The sequence below is a fragment of the Triturus cristatus genome, chromosome 3_1 (assembly GCF_964204655.1).
Source record: "Triturus cristatus chromosome 3_1, aTriCri1.1, whole genome shotgun sequence".
Classification (NCBI taxonomy): Eukaryota; Metazoa; Chordata; class Amphibia; order Caudata; family Salamandridae; genus Triturus; species Triturus cristatus.
This window is the reverse complement of record NC_140583.1, coordinates 848,460,835-848,481,672: the sequence shown is the minus strand read 5'-3', so window position 1 is coordinate 848,481,672 and position 20,838 is coordinate 848,460,835. Positions and strand designations below refer to the sequence as shown.

At 43.0% G+C, this 20,838-nt stretch overlaps 1 protein-coding gene across 4 annotated transcripts in view; it reads right to left on the bottom strand.

The window, feature by feature from the left end:
• Positions 1–20,838, bottom strand: part of WIPF1 (WAS/WASL interacting protein family member 1) — a 481,960-nt gene that overhangs the window by 300,982 nt on the left and 160,140 nt on the right. Inside the window, exon 1 of one of the 4 annotated variants that reach the window (XM_085645253.1) lies at positions 16,476–16,612. The exons of the other annotated variants lie outside the window; for them this stretch is intronic. The gene's annotated coding sequence lies outside the window, so the exon portion shown is untranslated. Of the gene's footprint in view, positions 1–16,475; positions 16,613–20,838 lie in introns of those variants that run through there. 4 annotated transcript variants of the gene reach the window in all.

Genomic DNA, 20,838 nt, shown 5'->3' with positions numbered 1-20,838 from the left:
TGCGTGTGGCCCTGCCCAGCCCTTATGGCTTTCAAAACAAACCAAGCATTTGCAATGCACTAGGTCTCGCATTTATGCGAGTTTAAGCTATTGGCATTGTAAAGGACAATGCCTTTTATTTATGTTCTAAAAACAAAAACAATAAAAATAGGCATTGTTATTTGCAACGTTAATAGCTCAAACTCACCTAAATGCGAGACGCATTGTATTGCAAATGCTTGTTCATTTGGGCTTTGGGTCTTAATTTAGAAATAAAAAGTAACAAAACCCAAATTTTTAATATTGTTTCAATTCATTGTTCTCACGTTTTAATTTCGAAATTGCAACCTAGATTTGTGATTTGATGCAGTGTGCGAAATTGAACACTTCATTTTGCTTCCTCATGCCTGTTTCAGGGGTTTTACAAAGGTGTTGGTGGTGGGTAAGAACACATGAGTGCGAGAAACAGCACAATGACATAAGGAACGGGAGGAAAAGCACACGAGGGTGACAACAGACAGCGAGGGAACAGGGGAAAAGTACATGAGACACAGATCACATGGGTTGGGGAGAGCACACGGGGAGAGAAGGAGAAAGCTGAGAAGTTCCCTAAAAGCAGTCCCCGTACTTTTTTTAACGCACTTCGACCGCTGGTTACATAGCAAAGAAACAGACAGGTTGTTATGCTATGCATGATACTACGGGACAGAAAAAAATCCGTTCACAAACACATAGGCTGTGAGGGGGCAAACTAAGGTTAATTTAATTTTGGCTGCATAGTTAAAATATCTATCCACTGTTTCCTGGAGGTACTCTCGTGTTTGTTTTTGGGAGAGTGAGAACAAAACTTTTTAAAATCCTGGCTACTGCTGGGATGTTCCTAGGAACGGGTGTGTGAATATGGGAAAGGAGGAGTGACGAGCATCCTGATACCAGGTCTGGAGTCGGCCTTCCCCTTTAAGTGTTTTTGCCTGCACTCAGGGGAGGGGACAAAGTTGCATTTAGTAACAGAAGACCACAGTTTGGATGGGATCGGTGGTAGCGAGGGGCCGAGAGATAATCGGGGTTGTTTGAAAGGACACAGAGACCTGATACGTAGAAGGAGAGAGGCTCTGCAAAAAGAAATAGAAACCAGTAAAATAAACATGGCTTGGAAGCGCCCCGCTTGCGCAGTGGCATGTCTCGCTGTTGCGGTTTGATTAGCTAGTAATGCACATAAAAGAAAAAAAACACTGCTGGCACTGCAATCATGTTTAAAAGCAATGCGGTGCGTACACAGGGTTTGCCATAGCGTGGAAGAAACGTTTCCAAGGGTTTCCTTACGTTTAAGGCTGAAACTCTTCTGTGCAGTAAGGGAGGGGGAGGAGCGGAGGAGGAAAGCCTGCCCTGCGAAGGAGCGGGTGAGAGAGGGGGAGGAAAGCCTGCCAGCTGTGTGCGTGCACGACATCGCGAACGCAAGCTGGAGGCCTGACAAAAGCCACTAGGTTAGCACTTCCAAAACCCCCTTACTAAAACTCTCGCCAGACCAGCGCTAAAGCGCTAGCTCAGGCGAGACCTAAAAATGACAGTGGAAATAAGCAGAAATGAACACCAGGGAATCTCCCACCTGTCATCATGAGACCAGCAACGCAGGGCCTAGTTCCTCGACAATCAGCAGGGACCAGAGCCTTTCAATCCCCAAAAACAATAAATATACTCAAATACCAAATTATATGCAAGGATAAACCTGGGCAATGTTTGTGCCTAGAAGAGCTGATGCTACCAGGTGAAGAAGCTGGTAGCACGGCAGCTGAACAGCCAGACACTAGGTGAACGGCAGCAGGCCATGGCGCACCCACAGGGCCAGCCTCCAAGAGAGAACACCTCCCCTCATGACTATGTCAAGCCCCAAAACGAGGCTACCTTACTCACAGGAAAGTACTTTAAAATAGCTTAAACTACTACTAACACTTCAATCATTTCAGCGTGTACACCCAAAACCACCAAAAAGGGTACAAGACTGCCCCAACGCCACAAGGGTTACATGGTTTGCACTGCAGCCCCAGTGGTATACACACCTGTTCTTTTAGTAAGCTTTACACATACTCATGCCTCTGCATTCACCCCAAGCATGTGCTGCCTCTGATTAACCAAAGACACCACCGAGAGGTGAAAAAAACCAGCCTTCGAAAAACTGTATAGAGAAAAGTATGAGGATGGCGTGAAATTCCCCTGTGATTCCTACATTTGACCTGTTGAGTCCCGATAGCACTCCACCCACAGTTGTTGGGGATCCCTGCAGTAGTTTCAGTAGATTCACACACAGCGCTGCAAACATCTGACACCCTATTGGCCCACCTTCATGATGCATTCTCTGGATTTGTTACACACATGCACATGAGCTATTTAGAAGGAAGGAGTTCCAAACTGTCTGTGATTCAACCCACATACCTGTGAGCAGGCTTCATCACCGAGTTGGACTGGTGGGATGTTAAGACGACTCATCACATGCACCCCTTACGATCGAACCTGCAGGGAAATCCAAGACTAACCCGGAAATCCATGAATAACCTGAGGTGATTCTTTTCTGGCTGGGGGCTGCATCGTCGGCCGGGCTTAGCTCAGCTGTTTACATTGGCCGGGCTTTGCTCCGCCATACCAGACTACAACCCCCATCATCCTTGCCTGCTGTGAGGTCGCTGTGCACGTCATCCGCAAGCGCCAGGAGGCGCATAAAGGGCTGTTGGTCCTTCGTCCCGCGGGATGCGGGCGGGACAAGCCGGGAGAAGCCCGGGACAAGGGCGGGCCGTCTTAGGCCGTCAGAGGCCGGATGAGGCTGGGCGGGGCACCCCTCTAACAAGGTCAGAAGACTAACTGTGTAAGGCTCGATTTCATACGTTGGCCATTCTTTCAATTGTTGTGTACCATCAAACTTTGATATTGGGTGACCATTAGCTGGGGGTGCTACTGCTCATTACCTGGCCATGGCAAAACGCAGCTTTAAAGTATTTGATGGCAACGCGTGTCATACAATCGATACTTATTTGGTAAAAGCTGTTAGTGCTCTTGCGCAAGAAATCGATCGCACCGAGAGGCGACTGTCCATGGGATCAAGTGTAGTACAGGCAGACCAGGACAATCTTAATAAATAACTAAGCCCAACTACTGAAGCGGTTTCAGCCCCAATCGCACTAGAAGGCTCTAATAATAATGATTTTAATCATTCTCATAACACATCTAGACTGCCTGATATGGAGAGTAGTCCTATTCTATTATCACCCCCCATTCCCAAAACAAAAAATCCACGGAAGAAAATAACAGGGCAAAATCATGCGAAGGTAAAAAGGGATAAAAAAATTATCCCAATAGGGAACATGGTCACTACCCGAACCAGGGCTAAACAAACTCCTGATATACCACTCAGTCTTGAAGCGGTCTTTGGTAAATTAACTGAGCTGATCAGGCCCTTACATGAAAAAGTGGATAATCTGGCTAGGGAGGTCCAAAAATTAAGCAGGAAGTTAGATCAAATTGGATGTCGGCCAAATAAGGAAATAAGAACTAGAACTAGCATAGAGGTAAACAATGAAGAGGAGGGCAATAACGTGGAACAAAATGGAACCCCAATCATGACTGACACTATGGTTTTAAGTCCTAGCAGCGCTGCCTTAGGAAAGTTATCCGACAAACATCATGCATGTATTGATCAGACTGGGCATCCTCGCCCAACCCTGGGTAGAAAAACATAAATTCTTAGAAATCAGGGTTCACAGTTAATTGAGAAACATGCATCCATAGGACAGGTCAGCAAAGAAAGGAAAGATTTAATGACAACTAACACTAGTCAGATTCCGGCCTTCATTAATTTACCTCCGGAATGTAGCGCCTATGTAGCGGTACTTGCAAATGTTCCCAAATTATAGCACGGTCAAGTTGAAAATCATGATATGTTTAAAAACAAAACCCTACATTGGTTGTCCAACAACGGTAATTTTCCAATGCAGGGTGCAGATCAGATCATTTTAACACAAAGGGTGGGATGGGTGGGCCCCCTAAGGAAAAATTTTGAGGGGGACTGCATCATCATAAATTTCAAATCATGCTCATGGGCTCAAAGTACCCATATTAATGCCCCATCACCATCAGCCCGGGAATCAAATACAATCCTATTACCTCTAGGGTATTTTTATAGACATCTAGTGGAACCAGGTCATCATGGTAATTTCAATCATGTTACTAATAACTTGACAATATTGCAAAGGTCTCGTCCTGACTTTGCAATACCGACTTATAATAGATTTCAGGCTTTAGGATCATTAGAGAATAATGATTGACATAATTTGCTAACGGGTATGAATAAGACCAATATTAGCGTAGGGGTAACGAAGGTTGTTCCATTGGATGTATGCAAAGAACAATTGGGACACGATACCCGGCTCCCTTATGTTCCACCTAAAGGCATAACTGGATTGTGTAATCCTAGTGTATTTAATATTTGTGAGGATGATGAAGCCTCTGTAACAAAGAGAGTGGGATTGAAACTACCATTAACTAATTTGAAAACTCAGCATTTGATTCCCCATGTAGAAATACCAACATTTCTCAACAATATTGAACCTGTGGTTGTTAATATGGGCACAATTACTGGATACAGTGTAGTTACTTGGAATATAGCAGGCCTTCATAGAAAATTGGATACACCATTCTGGGGGGGCATCATTAATGCAGGCTACGATATTATCTGCCTTCAGGAAACCTGGTGCAAGGAGCCCATTTTTATAGAGGGCTATACCTCATTGGCTAAATGCCGTTAATTCTTCAGCCGGTAGGGCCAAGGGTGGCCTTTCTTTGTTAATATCAAATAAACTGGCCAACTGTAAAATTAGAAGTTGTACCCCAGTGGATCTTTATAGTCAGGTGCTACGCTTAGAATTTATTAACGGTAAAGATTTAATACTAGTCAATTACTACAACAATGTTTTTAATAACAACAGAGGAAAAATCTTAGCCCCACTTATTGATGAAATAGAAAGGATCCTGGCGTCATCACGTAAGCAGACCATCTAGTATGTGTCCATTAGTTACGAGTAATACATGCGGCTTTAGGAGGGAGACTGGTAAAGACGAAGTGGTTGACCATTTACATTTCCCCCACTGCAGCTATGGTACAGCTTTGAACAGAATGATAGCAAAGTTAGATTTAGAATTACTAAGCTGTTCTAAGAATAAGGACAATATAAACTGCCCAACTTTCACAGGGTGGAACGCCAACACGTATGACGATCATATTCTGATCTCTAGTAACACTGACTACTCGAATTTATGGGTCAATGAGCAAGCGTTAAGTGATCACAATAGTATATCCATTTCGCTATTGTGCTGGGGAAACAAACATATAGCGGAACCGGACTACGTTAATATTGAAGCATTAAGACCAAATGGTATGAGAATTAAATGGGCTGGGATTGATCCACAGAAAATGCATAATGAGGTGGTAAGGAAATGCAGCACAGAGATAGATTAAGGTCTCAGAGAAGAAGTTGATTTTAATACTATTTTTATTAGCTTTCATAGGATAAGTGAAAAAAATAGAAAGCCTATTTACCAAAAGAAGCAGCCGGAAAAAGTCAGTAAGTATAGGCTGGTTTGACAAAAGTTGTACTCGGGCTTTGCATGAATTAAAAATAGCTCTGAGCCCTAAACCCCAGAATAATATTCTTATTAAAACTTTACGTGAGAATTACAAAACAACACTTGCTACCAGGAAAAGAGACCTCCAAGAAGAGGCCTGGAATAAACTTAATTTAGCTGCTGCTACAAATAATTGTAAATTGTATTGGGAGACTATAAAGAGTCCCTTTTTAAAGAATGATAATGTGCCGGAAATAACTTCATTTATCGATTGCAATTCATGGACCGAACATTTTTTAAATATTTTTAATCCGGAAAGGCTAGGTCTAGATTCAATTTTGAGTATTGACTCCTTATGGCCATCACTAGCACTGCATATAAGCATAGATGAGGTATATAAGGGCTTCAACAGTAAAGGAGGTAAAGCCCCTGGCCCGGATGGGGTTCCATTGGACTTCTACAAAACTGAAATAAATCTCTGGGCACCCATCTTAGCGAGATTTTTTAATGCGACAGCAGAGGGACAGCTTCCTATTTCGTGGGGCCAATCTTTAATTATTCCCCTTCATAAAAAAGGATCCAAATCCGAGGCATGTAACTATCGTTCCATTTACTTACTAGATTCCTCGATTAAAATTATGAGTAGAATTATATTAAAAAGGCTGGAAGCATGGGCTAAAGAGAACGCAATTTTATCTAAGGCACAATATGGGATTAGAAAAGGCATGGGGACTCTGGAGCAGTGTGTCAACCTTGACCTTCTTATTCATAAATATACAACTGCCAGGGAGGGCAACCTGTTCCTTTGCTTCGCGGATTTGAGTAGCGCCTTTGATCTTGTAGATCACACTATTTTATGGCAAATTTTATTTGATCTAGGTGCACCTAAGGAAATCGTACATTTTCTAGCTAGACACTATTCAACGCTGTCATTTAAAGTCCGCTATGGACAGTCTGGTGAATGTACTCCCTCTTTCAAGGTAGCGAGAGGCATCAGACAGGTATGTGTTTTGGCGCTTTTTTTATTTTCATTATTCATTAACCAAGTCAACACTACCTTTAGCGAGATTTCATCGGACGCCCCTCTTATAGATGGGAGAGCAGTCCCAATTTTGTTATATGCAGACGATGCAGTCTTGCTATCTCGCACACAGATCGGATTGCAGCATCTTATTGACAAGTTTGTAAAATTTATAGAGTGTAGGAAACTCGTTATCAATAAATCTAAGACCTTTGCGATGACTTGTGGTAGAAAAGTTAAGTCAGCTAGTACCTTCTACATAGAAAAGGCCAAGATGCAATCTGTCCAAACGTTCTGTTACCTAGGAATAACATTTTCAGGGGATGGGAAGTGGATAAATGAACATGATAATATGAGCCTCAAAATGAGTAGGAATACTAACAGTATTTTTAGATTCTCAGCCAAACTAGGGTACAGAAGAATTAAAGAAATGACGGCCATCTACAATGCGAGGTGTGTCTCATCCGCATTATATGGGGCAGGAGTGTGGGGCCATCAATGCGCCAATAAACTTCAGTATGATGAAAATAAGTTTCTTAAACGTTTATTGTGCGTCCCCCCTCAGCATCAACAATATTAATTCACGAGGAAGTGGGAATTGAATATATTTCCGATCTAGCAGCACTACGCCCTTTGACACTCTGGCGCTCTATTTGGTCCAAAAGTGAAACACAATTTACCCAAACTATTATTAAAGATTGTTTGAGGCTGGATCATTCCCTGCGTATACCATGGCTTAAATATATTTATTATTGGTATAACCTTTTATTTGAATGCAATATTCTCCTTGACTCTGAGTTTGCAGCATCAATTACAAGAAAAGAGTTAAAAACAAGGTTTTTACTATATAAAAGGGAGGTTCGTGAGAGGTCGACCAAGAATCTACCCACCTCTGTTTTTTATTATGACTTAAATCGAAACAAAGGTTTTCAGGCATATTTAAATACAGTGACACACAATTCCCATTGCTTTGTTTTGACACGCTTTAGGCTGGGAATTGTTCATCATTTAGTGTAATTTCCGAACATGTAAATTAGATCCAACTCTGTATGCCCATGTGATAATATTTCCAGACAAAGTTGTTGCCACTTCCTTATGTTTTGTCAATTTTATCAATTTTATAGGAAATTTCATCTGAAACCAATATTTTTAAAACAATGTTCGCTCCACTAAATTGGCAATGAAGCTTTTATCATCTTTAGGAGACACAGATATTTGTTTTTATGTCGCATCGTATATATTGAAATGTATTGTTGTAAGGAAATCAATTATTCTTTCGGCATAACATTTAATTTATTTGCTCAAATTTGCACATCTCTTCCAAAATGTAGTCAGTATATGCACTTTATTAATGCCACGCGTCACTTTTTGCGAAAATTGCACACAATATCTTATCTAGGATTACACATTAATTTTTAGTATCATTGTTGCTGGATTATATGCATTGTTTTGTAGAAGGTTGCATCATATATTACATGTTTTTATTGACGTTTTATTGATTTTAGCTTACAAATCTGTGTAATATCCAATTAATAATTGCTCATTTGCACATTAACATTAAACGAAGTTAGTATATGCATTTTACTAATGCCACGCAATACTTTATGCGAAAATTGCACACTATGCATGATTTAAAACTTATAGAATAACTTTAGTATTTGCCGGAATATATGTAGTTTTGCAGAAGGTAGCATTATATATTATATGTTATTATTGTTATTAGTTTTAAACTTTGTGAAGGATTTGTTTGTTCTGCTTATATGGTTATGTTTAACTAACCGAATAAAGCTTTTGAACTGAACTGAACCTGAGTGAGAAAAGTACATCATCCCTGGCGTGAGCTCTAAAATCACCTGTCGGTCGCCACATCTCTAGGTCCATGGAAAACCTGTGGACTGAGAAGGGTTATATATCGCAGTAGAGTGGTCACTGTGTGAACATTAACGGCAAACAAGAGGGGAGATCGAGACTGTGGTGCTACACGACTTTACAAGTGAAGCTTTCCTCACCTTTGAAACTAGGTTGATCTTAATTCACAGTAGTTTTTATGCGAGTCCGGAAGTTGTAGTGTCGCACTGCTAGCTTAGGTGTGACTCGAGCATGGATTTCTAGGAGCAATAGACAGTCACTCACAGAAACAAGCTTGATAAATCAGCAACTTAGTGAAGTTATGAATATAAGTGTGTCACGACGTCCAAGGGATGTCTTGCATATTTTCTTATTGTTTAACCGTGAAGTCACGCCTTTATTAAGCTTCTGAAAATTCTTATCATGGACACAGAAGACATCAAAACAATGGTACATCATTTTCTACAAAGAAAGATAGTAGGGGCTGACACCACAGTGAGGTTGTAGAGCACTTCACCTTCCGACAAGAGGTCCTGAGGGGAAAATGCAAGAGACGGGGACTGCTTTGGTATACCCGGGGTCTTCACAATGGTGGGAGTCCACTTTTCTTCTTCTAAGCCCGTTGAGAGCCGTCAGAGAATAATCATTTTTAGCGTGTTTGCTTTTGCTGGTGCTTACTTATTGACATTAATCAGGGACCATGACTGGTTGAGTATTGATCTCTGTCCCCAGTATCAATTCCAATAGAAAGATCTAAACATCAAAAAAGAGAAGAGGTCAAAGCTTTGAGTAATACCTCACAGCTGAGACGGAGCATCCTGTTTTTATTATCTGCATGCCACCCTGAAGAAAAGAGCAGAACTGTTCAATGACCGTGTTCAGTTGTCTGGCAACATCACTCTCTAAGGTTTTACAGAAGAAAGAGAAGCCCGTGGAGAGGCAAAGTAGTTAAGTCAGAGAAAACTGCTAGAGATTTGGTGTAGAGGGCTCTCGTCTGACCAATCTTTAACTACCTATGAAATGCAATTTGCTTCTGTGAGGAATGAATTAACTGATGCAAACTTTAATATAAAAGGAGTTTCCAACTAAGTTATATGATCCAGAGAAGTTCCGTTATTCATAGGTACTTTTTATTGCTATTTTTAGGTCTGTTTTTAATTACATTTTCTTTTTCCCATATTTGAGGGGAATTGAGGGAACGTACAATTCAAGTTCTTGGTTCTTGACAGACTTTTTTTTAAGTTTAAAGTTGCAGAAAGATTTCAGTCTTATTTGAATACGTTTTCTACATTTTTCATGGGCAGCACAGAAAAAAAAACACTTAATAAAGATAGAAATGTATAATGTGTATGCGTGCAGTGTGAAGATTTGAGCAATGGTCCTGCGCGGGGTATAAAGTGATGCGCCCAAAACAGTGTAACACAACATATGATGTCGGACCTTCTTTACAAAATCATTCATAGTTGTGCGTGCCGGCTAGGCAGTGCGACAGCTTGGAAGAGCAGTGGCACAACCACTTTTAGAGCTAAGCGTGCAGCTCTGTGGCCCTCCCTGCCAATTAAGCTAATGAGCACGAGGGCCTTCCATAGGACTACAGTCACAGACTGCACAAGCCCAGGGTTCCTCGGTCTCAAGTCTTCTGCCCAGCCACCTTCTACCCTGCTCTATAGTGGCACACTCCGGGCAATCCTTTTTTAGGCCTCCGTGAGCCTTCCACACTAGAGAATTTGACTAACTCAAAGACAGCAATGAGTTCACCATATCAGGAGGCCTACACGTCACCAATGTGGCGTAGAGTCTTTAACCCCTTCGCTGCAGCGCGAATTCCGCCGCAGCGCTGGAAGGTTTGGGGGGGTTGACGGCGCCGCTGTTCTCATGTCGGAACCACGCCATCATGAGTCACGGGTGAGCTGTGCTCATGACGGCGTGGTTCCGTCATGACTCCACCCACTGCGCTAATCGCCCGCACAGGCGGGGAATTAGCGCCGCGTGGGAGGAGCAGCCGCCAACGGCCGCAGCATGACGGAACCACTCCGTCATGAGCACAGCACACCCGTGGCTCATGACGGAGTGGTTCCGTCATGAGCGGGCAACGGGTTAAACCACTGAAATGCAATAGATCTGCCTGTATATCTGGACAGAACTGGATCAGAGAAAGATGCAATTCCCTTTTAGAAACTCCTTGTAAAATGCAATTGGATTATTTTTAGTCTTGAGACGGAACTCTGTTTGCTGCAGATGTAACTAGTGAGAAGGCCTTTCCACAAGGTGGCATCATCTTTGGTGGGTTGGAAAGATAACAGTAGTTCCACAGAGCATGTGTTCCATTGCCCAGTCATGGATCTCCATGGCCATAAACAAAAACATTTGTGTGTGAATAAGAGGGTGCGAGGGTAAGGTTTTATCTTCAAGGGTTTCAGAATTCCCTGGACTCTATAAAAAGAAAAATCACCTCTTTACAAAATGTCATCAGTAACGCCGTGAGGACCAAATATGTTTGTGACTTTCTCTTGTGCGAAAGACATTTTGGCAAAGACGCCTTTGTCAGTACCAACCACAATACCATAGCTTTCCATGCTTCCCTAGAAGCTCTTATTGCATAGCACAGAACTGCAGAACCAGGTAATGTGAAAAATGTATTTCTAAGATATTTATCTAGAGCTTCTACGGAAAACACAGGCTACACTTCCATGCCAGCCAGGAAATGTAAATCAAATAAAGTTGGAGGATAAATTGAGTGGAGAAGTATATTGTTGACTTGCGGTATATACATGTTCGTAGAATCAATTCTGGAAGTTTTTACTAGGAATACTTTGATTAATAAAAATCATTACAATGGTGAACATGCTACCATGATAAAAACGTGTATCAAGAATAGTTATTAAAATATTTACATTTGTACCATCACGACAAGTAAGAATTCATTGTAAAATAATTTAAAATCCTAGAAACCTGTTTTTTTATAATGATCACAAGTATTAACTCGTCTAAATGGTACGACCCTTTTTAAAAAAGAGTGATTAAAGAACAATTAAGGGCCATAATCGTCCATTCTAATTTTATCATCATCTACTGGGGCCGCAGGCAGACCGTTATTAAAAGACAATAATTAATAACACTGTAATATGAGTCCGTGTTTGCGGTAAAGGCCCTAGTGGTGTGAGTCCGTTTATATTGTGAAGTCCCTGCGTACAATGTTTGGAGGTTCCAAGATTACATGGGAAGGCAAGATGGACCGTACGCCGAAGGCCGTGTTCTACTGTTCTTGGGTGTTGCGGACGAGTGTGCAAATCAAGTGAACCAGTGTGGGGCTTAATCTGTCCTTTAATAATTAACCATTAGTGGCTTGCTGACTCTTACTGTGTGTAAATTTTCTTGCTGTTCCTGTGATGAACTTGGTGAACCGGATATTGAGCTGTGGATTATCCGGATTCATTGATGCAAGGATGGCTTGCCGGCACGTACGAATGCCAAGTTTATTCCATTCGCTCTTTAACAAGGTCTTTCGATCGTCTTGGACTGCAGGACATAGACATACCACGTGCTCGATTCTTTCTGGGCTACTCCCACACCCCCTGCACGTTGCATTGGGATTTGCACAACGCCATCCTGGCAGATGGTACAGGAATGGCTATTCACCCATTCTGAGGGACAAAAATCTTTTTTTCCACAGCACGGTACAGGACAGGTGGGGTGCCATAATCCCTGGCTTGAATCCTGATAAAATTGACCAGGCGTGCTTACGTTGCACCAGTTGGGCTCTATCTGAATGAAAGGATCAAAGGCAGACGTTTCTTTTGATGTGAATTTTAAGAGCCTGCTGCGATGGATTAGAGGACCAGATTTCTTCTATGTCGAAGAGTTTTAAAGAATCTTGCAGATAGCGCCGGAATGAACTGCCAGGTTTGCTGGCTGAGATTTCCACCCACAAAAGAGCCTCCAGGGTTCCTTCTCCGGCAGAACGCAACTTATTGCACAGCCTGATATATGCTCCACGCCCTACTGCTTGATGGTCTTGAAGACCAAACTCGAGACGTATTTGGGCGGGGGAATGAGGATCTTGGTAGACCCAGCACCTGTTTGAATGTTCTTGTTATTATTTTATTTACGTGGCTGTTGTCTTTACCCCACATGATCTCCTGGCTATAGGTGAGGAAATTGATGATTTTTACCTTCATGACAGTTATAAGTGGGGTCAGACTAGGGCCAGATAGTTGCCTTGCAAGAGTCTTAAAAGCCACCTGGATTGTCAGGGCTTTGGCTTCTACCTCGTCTCTATGTTTAGAGAATGTTCCCCTTCTGTCCAAGTGAACCCCCAGATACTTGTAAGAAGGGGCTCTGTCAACATTTTTACCGTTATATCGCCACCCGCCACCTTGATATTTCCTTTGCCCAAATTCTGGAAGTTGAATAATGCAATTTTTCGTGCTCGAAGAACAAAGGTTCCAAGCAGTGAACAAAATTGTTGAAGAATGAACAGCCAGCACGTGTTTCGCCCCTTCACGCTGCGCAGGCCAGGGACTTTCTCAAGGCAGCGACGCAATGACTTTGAATTGTGGTCAGAATTGAAAACAAATTTGATAATAGGTCATGAGCAGTGCTAGGCGGCCTTAAGCTGTATGCTTGCAGGAGAGGCAATGACATGCGAAGGAGGTCGAAATACTGAAACAAGAGAAAGGTCACAAACGGTGCTAGGCAGTCTCTCGCGGTGCGTGGTCATCTGCGGTCCCGTGTAAAATGGACCAAGGCGAAGATGAGGTGACCAGAGGTCATAGAGGAACTTTTGCGGAGAAAGGGAGAAGGGGAATAGAGCTGCCGGATCTGGGATACTACCATGATCCCACAGAAGCCTGGAGAGCAATGTACCAAGAAAAAGACGCGGATGCTGAGCATCACTGCACTTTATGTGCCATGAAAAGACCCAGACAGTGGTAATAGCAGAGGGCTGCATCAACTCTAGTCATAACCGTGAAACTATGTTGGAGAGCTGGTCAAGAGGATAAAGAGACAGATTCCCCTAAGATGAATTAAAAGGTTTCTTCCTTTCTGCTACATAAGGAAACGTCAGGGAGGCTGGACAAGAACAATGTTAAGGCTGATCTTTTCTTTTGGTTTTCCAATACAGGCAATTATTCACTTTCTTTCTCCTTGACCGAGTAGAAAATGAAGAGTGCCCGTAGTGGAGGGACACACTTAGCCCCGCTACTGTAGGCAAAGGACAAGATTACACCAGTCAATGGAGTATGGCAGAAGGCAGCCTTTCCATCCTCTGGTATGTACCAACCCTTCCTCTCTGTGCATCTGCAAGAAGACTAAACATCGACCCAGGGAAGACACATCCATAAGACAAGCCACTCGACCTCCCAACAGCAACCTGACCCTCCATCACTGAACTGCTGTCTCTTGAACTCATTTTCTAATAAAGACAGTAATTATAAGACTTGAGGTACCTCCTTTTCTCAACCATTAACTACTCATTGTTATTTTTGCACTTTGTCTGTATCCAGCAAATCTTTTTCTTTCATCCTTTGTTGTGTTTTAATAAAAACAGATTTACCCAATGTCTTAACTTTCTCAGCTTAGACACAAGTGGGTTATTTAGCATTTGCATTTCCAGACTGCACTATTTTATATTATTTCACGAGCTCCCCTACACTTCTAGTGAGCGGAATTCGCAGCTTGGAGACTTTAAAGAAATAGCAATTCTACAGAGGTGTGACCTATCAAAACCTACATTCTCGGAGAAGACCTGGATGTCTTTCTTTCCTTTAGATACCCGAATACACATGTAACATGAGACAAACAAAGAAGCTAAGACCTAAATACAGCTTCACTGTGTCAAAGAGCGAGTCACGACAAGGTTGCTTGGCGATCATTGCCTCTACCTCCTATAGTGAGGAGGGAGCATTGTTTAACATGATCTCACTCTCACACATTCCCTATGTAATGCAAAACTACCCTTGACTCAAGCTCGATTCTGTGTCTGTAAGCATCACAAATCTAGGGTTCAGGGATGGGTAGAGCTTTGGGGTGGGAGGGGTTTTTAGGGGTCAAGAAGGGGTGTAGCTTAGGGGTTAAGAAAGGTTTTTCAGATTCAGGGATGGGTGGAGATCTGGGGTAGTGAGGGGGTTTAGGGTTCAGGGATGGGTGGTGTTTAAAGGTGGAGAGAGATTGCTGGGGTTCAGGTATGGAGTGGTGGTTAGGGTTGTAGAGAGATTGTTAGGATTTAGGGATGGGTGGAGCTTAGGGGATGGGTTCTAAGTGTTCAGCGATGGGTGGAGAGGGCTTGTAAGGTTTCAGGGATTTGTGGAGCTTTGGAGCGGAAAGGGGGTTTTAAATGATCAGGGACGTGAATCAAACGCATCCAAATGAAATGTCTTTTAGTGTAGCACATCCATAGTAACGTCCCCCGTGCACAAAAACAAAAAACCTCTGAATAAAACACCAACGGGAAAAAAAGCATCCGATTTAATGACATACAAGATAGCGGGTTGGCCCATCACTTTGAACCGTAAAATTGTGATATATGGGATAATGAAGGAATGGGCCTGGGGCCAGTAGCACATAATTATTTGTGGAAATGGGCATGGTGGTTGCAAAAAAACATGGTACTGGCGATGTGACCGACAGCCCACCTGAGCAAATGGTTCCGAGGCCTGAACTACTGTGCCAACGCAAGAAACGCTTGGCTATAGGCCCGGGGAAGTCTAAAAACAGTACAAACCCCTCACTCTATCCCTCCACTATCCTTTTCAACCCAAATACCACAGCTCAAATAAATGTCATATTTCCCTAGACTACCTAATCCCTTTTGGGTTCCGCAGGATACTTGCCGAACAGCACTTCGAAGACTTGTCAGGGGTAGTAAGCGCTATATAAATGCAATTACAAGAAAGTCTGGGGTCTATGATGGGCGCACTTCCAGGGGGTCCTCTCAAACTGTATGCCAATCAATATATTTCGGACTTAACGCAATTCAACAGTCAATATTACCTACTAAAATTACGTAATCGTGCCGTCCTGAGCGCTGTATTTATGCTGTTAAAACAATAGAAGAGCTGCCAAAAAGAAGCCCTAACCAGCTATGTTGCCGGTTACTTCTGACATGCCAAGGGAGCATCACGGTTTCTTTCTATTAAACCCGTAATCGATTGGTCTAACTCAGGATGCAGAGAGCTGCGTTCCCATCACCGCGTGCCTGAAGCCATGAACCCGACTCGCAGAGGCTGCCACGTGGGGACAGGATGAGCCCCTCGCGCCACGTCACTGGGGACACAGTTGCCGTTTGCTTGTTGTCACAGGAGAACCGAACACAGTGTAGTATTGGTGTTCTTCTATTAGACTGCTGGGAATAATTAATGCACCCGATACGAGTTATTTGTAGGGGGCAGTTCAGGACCCTAAACAGTGCCCGTGATGACATGGAGGGAACTGCGCCCAGGGCAGGCTCAGCAGCGCTTCTCAAACAACTCCTGCAAGTTCTACAGCGCATCCTCCTCCCCTCCTCTTTTGTTTTTTTGGGGGGCGGGGGAGCACAGCTGCAACTTTTAGACATTTAATTTCAGTTATAGTCTTTGAATAAACATTCAGTTAATCAAACAACCAAAAGCAATAAAACCCACGTGCAAAGGATCGATTCAAGTTTAATTACACCGTTCTTCTCGTCTATGAACACCGCAAGGTGGAGGTGCAAGTCAAATGTTCAACAAAACGCCCTTTCACATATTGTAGTACATTCACGAAAAGAAACTGGTGTGCAATGGTAAAAATATCACGATTAGGAGAAAAATCGTCGATGCAGCAGAATGTAGCTGTAAACAATGCTCAAGTTTCGAGAAGACGGTGAGAGCCTTTCCGCCGCGCCATGGCTGCACCAGCTTATCTAACAACTAGCGGATAAAAAATCGAGATAAAATAAAGAAAACTTTACCAAAACAAAAACCCACCTAAGGTGCGCTGCCTCGAGCAAAGGAGCGCGTGAATCGGGATTAAAGTAGCGTGTTAAAAAGCCACTGACCTGAGTTTTTGAATCTGCCTGGCAGCACCGAGAAGGTTAGTTCCTCTAACCCATCTACAGAAGCTCATTTCCTGTAATGTGCATGTGACATCTCACTTCCTCAATGCACCTCTACAAGGGGTTTTCTTCCTTTTTTTTTTTTCTTTTTTGCTGTAGCACACTCGTCAGCAAATGACTTAACCCTTATAACGTGTAGGCAGCGCCCAATGGCTAAAAGTGGGCGACCCCCCCCTCACACCCCAAACATTAACTTACAGGGTTAATATATTAAGTCATTATCGTTCCTTGCTTATCTGTGCTATTGTATACGTTGTGTTGGGAGGGGAGGGCCTGTTTGCTTACCCCCTACTAAACTTATAGTAAACATTCTCGTAGAAGGGACGTCATGTTTTTTTTTAATCTGCCTCTTTGTCTTCTCTCTTCTCCCCTATAACAAACGAGAAGGTGGAGTAAGGATCACAATGGGAGAATTTTGGGTACAGCGCATATTATTTTGGGGGTAGGTGATTTGTCGGTCTTCAGATATCGAGGGTTGGGTGGAGGTTTTTAAACAGAAAAATAATTAACGTTATTAATTTTTTTTTAAACCAGACTTTATTCAGGACACCAGACACTGGTAAAGAAATAACATCCCACACAAGTTGGCAACATGTATGTACGCATCACAAGTCAGACGCACACAGCTGCTAAGTTTCATAGGTCCATGCGTGATGTGCTGGTTCAGTACAGATAGTAGTCTTGTTTCATAATGAATACACAAGACTACAAGTCCCAGAATTCAAACTAAACACCTGGACCTGGAGCAGAACATCACCCAAGGACCTGAGAAACTTGACAGGATTAGTTGTAGGAAATTTGCCTTTTTGATTTGTCACACTGGATTTTTCACCTTTTCATGGACCCTATATCTTGCAGGCTTTAGATTTCTGTGCATTTTACCGTTGCTAATCAGTTGTTAAATGCCTGTGCCCCCCCTTTGAAACATGGTCGAATTGGCATAGCCCTAACAGGCATATTTAAATTACCCATAAGGTCCTAGTATACGGTGCAAAGTGTACCCTATAAGTTAAATGTCATGGTTGTATGATAGAAGCACGCATGGCTTTACCACAACATTTTGTGGTATAGGCATAAATGGTAAAGGGGTGTGTGGTTAAGGTCGCCACTTTCCCGTCCCCTCACCCCACGCTGTCCCTTAGACTCCCCCAACCCGTTCCACTGCCCTATAACTTACCCCTACCCACCAGCCCTAAAAATTACCCCATCTACCCATTCCCCTCCCACTGCCCTAAGGCCTAAAACCCTGCCCCTTTATGTACACTGCCCCACCACCCCACCCTGCGCTGTCCTTTAAACTAACCCAACCCCTTCCAATGGCCTAAAACCTATTCCGACCCCCCCCAGCCCTAAAAGCTACCCCATCTACCCATTCTCTCCCACTGCTCTAAGGCCTAAAACCCTGCCCCATTATGTACGCTACTTCGACACCCCAACCCTGCGCTGTCCCTTAAACTACCCCAACCCCTTCCACTGCCCTAAAACGTACACTGACCACCCACCCGCCCTAAAACGAACCCAACTACCCATTCCCCTCCCACTGTTCCAAGGCCTAAAACCCTGTCCCGAAAGTTACACTCCCCTGCCTCCCCTGCGCTGTCCCTTAAACTACCCCAAACCCTTGCACTGCCCTAAAAGCTACCCGACCCCCTTCCAGTCCTTAAAATGACCCCGCCCGACTTACCTCACCGAAACATCTTCCTGCTTCCGTCTTCCAGCAGCTAGACCGCGCAATGCCTTAACCCCGCATATATGTGGTAACGGCATATGCATGGTTAAGGCAAGCGCGATCGAGCTTGCGTAGTCGGAACATATGTTGTTCAGACCGTGGTGGTCTGACGGTTTTCCAAATATCACAGATGGACTGCAGCACTCATTGTGCCATCCACTATAGTGACAGTGTAAACAGAACTGCAAGTCTGCCCTCTGTAGTCTGGCTGTACACTTTTAAACTTAAAATTCGACCTGTGAAAATAATCCCTTTTGACAGGCCTAACATTCCGGTGAAATAGAGTGCCTGGAGGCGATTACCACTCCTTATGGTGATGGATTAAATCAATCATTGGACCCACCTTCACAAACCTGAGTAAGATCACTGGTCTAAATTGAAACCTTTTTGGATTTAAATAACATTTGACAGTATTAAGGCCCAGGGAAGTGACTTTACCGCTCATGCTAACAACTTGTAAAATGTTACCGAAAAGAAAAAACATGCAAGGCTCCTCAACAGAGCCTCAACATGTGCATTTGTATGCCCAAGATTCCTGTCTGGTATGACAAAGCAAAGTGGCATAACCAGCGTGTGAAGCTGCCATAACCTTAAAGGACAGGAGTAGGGGGAGTGCATGGGTATTTCCATTTGCTGGTGTTTGCAGCGCCATGCCTAGAGGCATTGCAGTAAACAGGACAATAATCACACTGCACTGGTGCCTCAATCTAGCCATATCCATTGGGGAATTATGAAAGAAACATGATCAATGAAACAACAGCAAGGCACTTTAGTTACGGTGCAATTGGGGCAGCAACCCCCTCACCACATGGTTATGCACACCCAACCCTTCAACTGATCATTTGGATGATATGTGAACCTTGAATCCATGAGTATCTTATGAAATATTTGCCAAATCCTTCATGGAGATCTCAGGGAATCCCTTATCGCCTTTGGTGACGCTCTGCATAAAATACACTAATCTGCATATTATATATATATATACATATATACTCCCCTCACATGTCAAAGACAGTAAAGACTTTCTGATCAAACTTAGTAACATCAAGTGGGAACCTACGGATCTCATGATGACTCTTGACGTCAATTCCTTGTACACCATCATCGACCACACACAAGGCTTACTGGCTTGTAGACACTATCTCAGCAAGAGACCGATAGAATTTCTTGAACATACCAATATGGTGTTAGATATGATGCATTTATGCCTTACTAACAATATCTTCATGTTTGATGGCGTCATCTACAAACAGACACTGGGTACAGCGATGGGGACTTGTTTTGCCCCAAGTTTTGCTAATCTTTTTATGGGGAAATGGGAGGAGGATATCAGAAAAGAACACATACTCCTTCCTTTCTTCAGTAAAGTAAAAATTTGGTTGCGTTATATAGACTACCTCTTTTTAATCTGGACTGATACTGAACAAATGGCTATTGCTTTTATAGAGAAACTGAACATCAATGATCGCAATATTATTCTCACCAGTAACATGAGCCAACACTCAATTGAATTCCTAGACCTACTGATTAAACCCCAAGGAGACAAACTAGAAACTAGTCTGTTTCGCAAAACCACAGCAGGAAACACTCTCCTTCATGCTCTCAGCAGCCACCCAGAGCCCCTCAAATGGAGCATTCCATATGGTGAGCTACTGAGAGCAAGAAGAAACTGCAGTACCGCCAGTGCATTTCAAACCGAAAAGGAAACCATGATCAAGAGATTCATTGACAGGGGTTATCCTAAATGGGTCCTACAGAAAGCCATCTCTAAGGTCAACTCTATTGACCATGCTCAAACCCTACATACTGATGCGGATATCACTGACAACACCTCAGAAGGTAGCAGCAGAGTTATACTCACTTTTAGTGGTAACTCTGGAAAAATACAAAAAATACTGACAGATAACTGGAATATATTGAAAAGTGATCCCATTATTGGTCATACAGTTGAGAGCAGACCGAGAATAACATACAGAAAGGGTCGCAGTCTAAAGGACTTGCTGGTACATAACGACATTACATCTAGAACCAACACAAACACACATAACCTTTCAGGTTTCTATCCTTGCGGTCACTGCAAAGCCTGCCGCAATAGCCACATGACCAAAACGGTGAATATCCCAGGACAAACTATACCTAAAACGATCAATCAATTCCTTACCTGCAGTACCTCCTTTTGTGTGTATGTATTGATGTGTCCATGCAAGTTATGGTATGTTGGGAGTACAACGTGTATGGCAAAGAAAAGAGTATTGGAACATATGCGTGCCATCAACAAAAAAGACAGTAATTATCCCATCGCAAGACATTTCGACCTCTTCCACCTGTCCAACAGCTCTCTGTTGAGCTATTTTGTCCTTGAACAAGTCCACCTGGGACCAAGAGGCGGAAATAGAACCTTATTACTCCGCAAACGCGAGTCCAAATGGATAATTGTACTTGAGACCAAGTTCCCCAAAGGTCACAATCTTGACGAGGAACTTAGTGTACATTTACATGATGACTAAATTTGTGTTCTTTCAGATTTCAAATCTGTATACCTGTGTCTATTAGGCCACTAACTATGGTCCTATATGT